The 7,500-nt window shown below is 40.5% G+C and overlaps 1 protein-coding gene across 1 annotated transcript in view; it reads left to right on the forward strand.

The window, feature by feature from the left end:
* Window positions 1–1,811, forward strand: part of LOC138013505 (uncharacterized) — a 50,726-nt gene extending 48,915 nt beyond the window's left edge. The window contains exon 11 of the mRNA XM_068860593.1: window positions 1,618–1,811. The gene's annotated coding sequence lies outside the window, so the exon portion shown is untranslated. The remainder of the gene's footprint in view (window positions 1–1,617) is intronic.
* Window positions 1,812–7,500: the final 5,689 nt, after the last annotated feature.

Genomic DNA, 7,500 nt, shown 5'->3' on the forward strand with positions numbered 1-7,500 from the left:
ATAAATCAGTTTGAAACCGATTGCAGTGAGTGAATCCGAAAGCAGTACAACAACACCATCTGTAAATGTAATCAAGACTGTGTTCACATCAAACGTTGCTTCTTCTTGCTTTGGACTAAATATCGCTCATAATCCTTTTCAATCTCATACACTTAAAAAGGGACATTGACTTGCAAATGAGTTCCAAAGAACAGAAATATATCAAAATTCAATGAAGTACCATAGTTAGTGGAAATACGAAGCCTTCGTTTACACCAATTTTAGCGGAAATACCATTTATTTCCAGAAATTGCATAAATTAACGTGACGTCACGGAACACGACTTGGGCCAGACCCTCCTCCCGTTTTTCTTTCGGGGGGAGGGGACGGCTACGAGTAGGCCACTGAACGAGGAAATAGCGAGTTCGAATTTTACTTTGAAGTACCTTCTGTGAACAGTCTGTGCGGAAAACAACGCAATTACGTTTGGGGAAATGAGAAGCTACGGGTAGTCTACACTTTGTGCGAAGGTTTCTTAGCCGATTTCCTATGGGAAAAAAACAGCATTTCAATGTTTTTTGTATCTTGGTCAATATCCAGTTCAATTCTGGAGTCCGAAGTGCAAAGTTTAAAACTGTTATTAACGGCATTGATTCCAATCAAACCCAGTACAAAGATGCTTTACAAGTTTCTATAATGCTATTTAAAATACTTAATACTTTTTCTTAATAATACCAGGAGAATTTTAAAATTAGGTAATTAACCCGATAGGCATACGATTACCGGATATGGCATTGCGAGCAACAAAAACTCTTTTCCGGTCACGCACACAATTCTTTAATACAAATTTTCCCCGTATTCTCTCACGTGGTGTAGTGATCATCTCGAATGCCTTTGAATCAGGAGATACTGAGTTCGAATCTTACTAGGGTTGCCTAATCTGAAAAGTGTCTCTACGAGGCAATAAAATCTTGCGCATGCGCTGCACAACCGCGACCTTCCCCCACCCCCTAAACAAAAAATCAGAGCCGAATCCTAAATGCGAACAACCTCGTACCCAGGGTGTCTTCTCCCGCTCCAGGGAAAGGAAGAAGAGAGATTGTGGGAACGATGCTCAATATTTTCACCTTTCCTTATTCATTTTCCGAGTTCAGTGGCTCATAGCAACTGATTATTCAATACAAACGTTTTTCTTGAAGAAAATTCAAACAAATTAATTTGATCGTAAACATCATTTCCTACGGAAATTTAAACCCACAAAGTGTACTCATTTGCCTTCGAATTCTGGGCATCCCATGATATCGTTTTCAGAACATTAGAATTCAAGATGGCCGCCGTATTGTTTTGATGTCCGACGTTTTATGTCAGTCTTTCTAATCAATCTCTCAGTTTCCATTTTTCTCATCTGCGTGATTGCACGTTAATTTATCCTATATCCACAAAAATATATAATATTAAACAAATTCTCAAGCAAAGTTCCTCTTGCAGTTACGTTTTTTTACAAAATATCCGAAGAAATTAAAGCAAAACGCGCTTTTCAGATGTTTGCCGCTCTATAAATAGAGCAGCAAACAGACGAGTGTTTCTTGCGTGGAACACATCTAGATTCAAACGAAAACAATCATTCTTTTCTTGCAGAAACGCAGTGACGAGAGGATCAGAAATTAAAAACGACAAATAGATGGGCATGTTCGAGGCAAACAAAACAGCACACAGAATATATCTGGAGTAACAATAAAGTAGTCAAACTTAATGTAAGGCGAGGGGTATTTCAATTTAGAAAAACACAAGACTGTAGTTTTAAATGATGGAATTAAAACAAGAAAGGAGTCACTGAGTAATACCCTCTTGTATGAATATATTTCCTTTAATTAATTAAAGTGCTACTACGATCAAAGAATCATTTTCTTTTTTTCGTCAGACTTTGATTCTCGTCTCCGTTGTGCAGTGGTTCCTCCTTTTCATACAAGTAACAAGTCTATTGTATAAATTGGCTTCGTCCGTGAAAATGAGCCTTCCCTTGAGAAATACGCCTCCTCCGTAGAAACAGGCCTCCTCCTTGTCCGTAGATATGCCTTTTCCTCGAAAATGATCCTCTCCGTGGAACTGGACCTTCTCAATGGAAACGCCCTCCCAGGGGTTTTGGGGAATAAGAGAACATGGCTAATTTGAACTGGGAAACAGGGGAACAAAAACAAAGTATCTTAGGGAACAAAAACAATTTTAGGGATCAAAAAGCTGGGAACAAGCTTTAAAATAATTTAGGCACATTTTTTTCTCGGACTGCCTAAATGGAAGTGCAGCATACCTCCACCCCCTTCAACCACCTCCACCCGTTGTTCTTCTCGTGAAACGAATTACCAGTCCTCTGGCTGATCACCGATCTGTCCCGCAACTTCCTGCCATAATTTAACGATGGCGAACTTTTGTGGCACTTGTGGGGAAAATCTCGGCCAAATCGTTCGCTCTACGGCACCGTTGATGCCACATTTTTGCTTCAAATGTGGTATAAAATTCCAGCAAGGTCAGTGATAGCGTTTCTTTTTCCCTTTTGTGTGTTGGGTTTCCAAGGGAAAATTGGCTTGGGTTCTCAGCCATGTTAAGGCATTGTTTACTCGCCTTTTGGACATAGTTACGTCTAGAAAGGAAGCCATGGTTCAATGTTACTCAAACTTGGCATGCATTCTATCTTAAGGGTGCTTAATTGCATGAAACTTTCATAATGTTCAAATTTAGGTCGCGTGCCCTACAATTGGATGGTAACGAATAAAATCTTTTCAAAATGGGGAGTACAAAGTGAAATTTAAACTACCTTATTTTGGTACCAATCCCTTAGGGATCGGTCATTATTTATGTAGGGGGAGGGGGGGGGGGGGGTTTGGAAGAATAATAGAGGGGGCCAAGGCTATTTTAAATTAGCAAAGAGGGGGGCTATTGGGCTTTTTTGGTACAAACATAAGGGGGGTTCATATGATTCAGCAAGATTTATAAAGAGTCAATTCAAGAAAGGTAGACCAGTTGGATAGGATGGAGTATAACGATATTGAAAACACTGATACTCTGGGACCGGTTGTTCGAAAGCCGATTAACTTAATCCGGGATTAGCATAAACTTTGGTTTCATTTTTGCAACTTTTAGGTGAAAGTTTCTTTCGCTTATTTTTGCTTTTCAGGATTGACTTCCTCTAATGTACAATTTTGCCAAATATCAGTGTTGAACAACATTTGAGAATAGAGAAATAAACTACTTCGTTAATTGTTAATCTGAGATTAGCGTTAAACAGCTTTTGAACAACCAGGCCCTGATCAGTAATTTAATACAATGACATTTGTTGTGTCCTCAACATGTGAATTGAAAAACAAAACACAATAACATTGTTTGTAAAGTCAGCCAGTGGAGAAAGTCAACTTGAATCTTGAAGGAAACAACAAATCCTTCATAATGCTGACCTCAGTTTAGCAGTTCAAAGTAGTTCACTAACTAAATACAACTTTTACAACTCAAATACTGCTATACTGCTATTGATTAATCATGTCTTGTGATTTTAATAAAAACAGTGCAGTAATGTAAAAACTTGAAATACGTTTTTCTTCCAAGTATGACAGTTCCTTAACTCCACTCTCACAGCTGGAAACATTATATTGAAGGACACTTGATTGAGAGTTCAAGTATTTACCATAGCAAGCATCATTATTGCTACTCAAAAGATAATTAAATTGTTTCCCATCCCTTTTTTCTCTCTTTGAATAAGTACTCTTCAAATGCACATTCAGTCATGTGCGGTCTTGCAGCTTCAAAGATCCTTGGCAAATTTTCTGGTCTACACGATACACTGAATTTGTAATTTAAGAGGTTAGTCGAAAGTTATCAAAAATTATCTCATAATTGTATGTGATAGTAAGCTTCCAATTATCGCTGGCCTTATAAACATGTAGCCAGTAGATGCGAGGTAGGAGGGGGGGGGGGGGGGGGTCATGGTTGAAAAAATAAAAGATAGATAAGGGGGGGTCACTTGCTATTTGCATACCCTAATGAGGGGGCCACATAGAAAATTTGACATGCCCAACATTTTCTCCCACCTTCCCCCTCTACATAAATAACGACTGGTCCCTTACTACTTGGGTACTATTTCTGAATTCGCCCTTTTAAGCTGGTCCATTTTTACTTATTAGCGCGTCATTAAGGGAAATAGGTCACCTGACTTAAGAAAAAGCAGATTTTCTCCTCATTTAAACTTCAAATGCAACCATCTAAAGCAAAAGATGATTGTTGTAGTTCTGTTTATCAATTTGTTGCCAGACGTTTTCAAAATTATGAGGTGGAACTTCCCCCCATTTTAGAAAAAGCATTTTGTGACGTCACAGGGCAAGCGATGTCACGCGACACTGACAAGCATTGTAATTTGGTAAACACAGTCATATGAAAAAAATTTGAACAACAAAACTTATTTCACTTATACTCTGCGGGGGCTCCTTTAGAGAGGCTCAGCCATGCCTTAACTAGCCTGAGTTGGGATCAGCTTGCGATGCGGTCAGGTTTTTTTTCCCGGTTACATTAGAAATAATTACCCGAGGTCAACATTTCACCGATGCGAGTCGCGGTGGCCTCATGGTTAGTGCACTCGACTCCGGATCGAGACACTTTACTCTCACGGTGCCTCTCTCCACCCAGGTGTATAAATGGGTACCGGCGAATTTAATGCTGGGGGTAACACTGCGATGGACTAGCATCCCATCCAGGGGGGAGTAGAAATACTCCTAATCGCCTAATCCTACAGTAACGGGAGATAAGCGCCGGCCTGATGGGCCTTGTAGGCTCGTAGCAGACTTTACCTTTACCTTAACTTTTCACCCTGTGGCATTTGGCGGGAAATTCCCCTTCTTAACGAAGCGTGTAATTTGCTGGCTGCCGTACTTGTGCTTCTTACACATAGATACCGGTTTAATTCAATGATACAGCAGGTTAGTTTAAGACGAATGCGTTCAAAGAATCGGCAATTAAGGTCACTTCATTAAAATGGTGCATCTTGGTCATCATCGTCTGGTCTTAAAGGCTCATTTACATTACAGAAAAAAACTGGGTCCGGGCGCACTAAAAGGTAGGTACAGACCATATATCTTTGCTGTGTAAACTATACGTTCCATGTTTTTATGAAATTAGTTCGGACCCGCTTCTTGGGGGTTTTGGGGCCATAAGCGGCTATGAACCCCAGGGGCGTAGCGTCCATATACGCACGTACGCCTGTGCGTACAGCTCAAATCCTGGAAACCTTGTTCACTGGAAGCATTTATTTTTCAAAGTTGTTATAAAATTGGGTCAAGTTTTTTAAATTTCGAATTATGCCTCTCTGTGTGAATATTTCCAGTATCTTTTCGTTAACCCATACAGGCCTGGCCAAAGGATCCAACATTGTTGGACGCTGTTGAAAAGCGTCAAACGAGGTGGCCAAAACGAATGCAACATGTTGGATCCAGCATTTTGGACTCAAGGGTCGGGAACCAAAATATTTCCAGAATCCTTAGAAAACAAACTCTCGCCATGTTGGCATTTTAACGTTTCTTTTAAAATTAACAGCAGAGTCACTCTCTCTGATAAGAACAGAACTGCTGTTCCAGAACCTGGGAACTTGAACAGCAAATGCCCGGTCTCTAATGGTCTTCCACCAGTAGCATCCCAGGGTCTTGACTTGAAAAAAATCCTGCAGATACATTGGCGCCATGCCCCTGAGAGCTTTGAACACAAGAAGGGCTATCTGTTCGAAGAGAGATTTGCTCAAGCTTTCGTCGCTCAGACATTCAAGACTTTGCTAGTTCACCATCCTGTAGCTTGAACTGAAGTGGCAACGCGCGAAACAGATGCAACGAATAAACCATCAATCACCATGCACACAATATATTGGATACAAACAGACATGAGCTCCTACTGGCAGCACTCGTTCTGTGTAACTATGTAATTTTAGCTTTATTTCCCAACCTTAAAAGCCAATATTATAACTTTGGTTTTGCTAACTTCGTTGGTAATCAGTCTAGATGAATTTTATTTACACAAGGACCGCCTTAATGTCATTTATGCCTCTCAATATAAACGAGGTTGAGTGAATCGCCAAACTGTTGAGCTCGGTTTGCGGGGCGGAGAAAAACAGACAGGCCACTTGGAGAAATCTGGCTATGTGCCTTAGCACATAGCCGGTCTAATAACAATGGAAATATTACATCACAAACTTAAAGAATTGATCGCACGCCCAGTAAAGGTGGGGATCTGAAAGCGCACCACAGAAGTAAACTCAGAAAAAGAAAGAAAGAAAGAAAGAAAGAAATAGTAGAACCTGGCAATGGGGAGGAGGAGGGTGAAAAAGTTCGACAACCAGATCAGTTGACTTTGAAAAGCGAATGAATATTTACCGCGCTTTCTCGGAATGCAACAAATTCCCTATAGGGGATACTTAATAATTTCTCCTTCCCAGGAATGACCGCGTCACACTTTGCTGAGTGCATAATTATGCATGCATTATAAATTTTAATTATTGAGATGCATAAAACTTTTATTGGCAAGCCAATAACACCTTTTCAACCCACGTTGCCTTCAAGCCGCTTCGTCGTTAGCTATGGTTGATCCTGTCCTGAATGGGAATATCAAGTAAAAAACCAACTCATCAGGGCTGCAGATCCGGTCAGAGAAAGTGTGAACCTATAATACTGAAGATGTCATTATCGGAAACAGTTTCCTTTAAGCGAATATGTCCACAAGCGAAAGAGTTTTTCAGCTTGTTAAAGATTCACAATGTCACCTTTGGTGGAAGAAATGGAAATGCCCTCGTTACTGGCCGTCCCACCTCACCTCCTCTAATTCAAAACAATGTGCATGACGAGGTGATCACTGCCGGACAATCACGACCAGGATACGCGTCGCCTTTTTGCCGCGGTTCGGTTTAATAAATGCAAGATCTCTGAAAAATAAAATCGACGAATTTGCAGCATCTCTTGTGTGTAATAGCATAACCATTTGCGCTGTAACTGAGACGTGGTTTCATGATGTCATTTTGGACACTTTTATCTCTGTTGACGGATATGAAGTACATCGAAAGGACCGGCAGCTAGGAAGAGGCGGTGGTGTCTGCATTTACCTTTCACAATTTCTTAAGGGAAAACGTTGTTTGGACTTGAAAAGTCCTCATTTTGAGTGTATGTGGGTATGGTTACGCCCTGAACGCTTACCAAGATCATTATCAGGACTTGCAGTCTGTGTTGTCTACCATCCACCGAACAAGAGTGTTGAAGATCAAAGTCGTCTGCGTGATTACCTAATTAGCTCCACCGATGTCATAAAGAACAAGTACCCTGATTCTGGAAAAGTAATATTAGGGGACTTTAATAACCTTTAAGAATTAATGACATTATATCTACAATCCCGGTCAAAAAGATCGTGACACCAAAGAATGTTTGAACCCCCCTCCCCCGTTACAATGTTGATGGCGTAAAAACTGTCGGGTTCCTGGAAAAACGCAGTTCTCTTTGCAACATT

The sequence above is a fragment of the Montipora capricornis genome, chromosome 8 (assembly GCF_036669925.1).
Source record: "Montipora capricornis isolate CH-2021 chromosome 8, ASM3666992v2, whole genome shotgun sequence".
NCBI lineage: Eukaryota > Metazoa > Cnidaria > Anthozoa > Scleractinia > Acroporidae > Montipora > Montipora capricornis.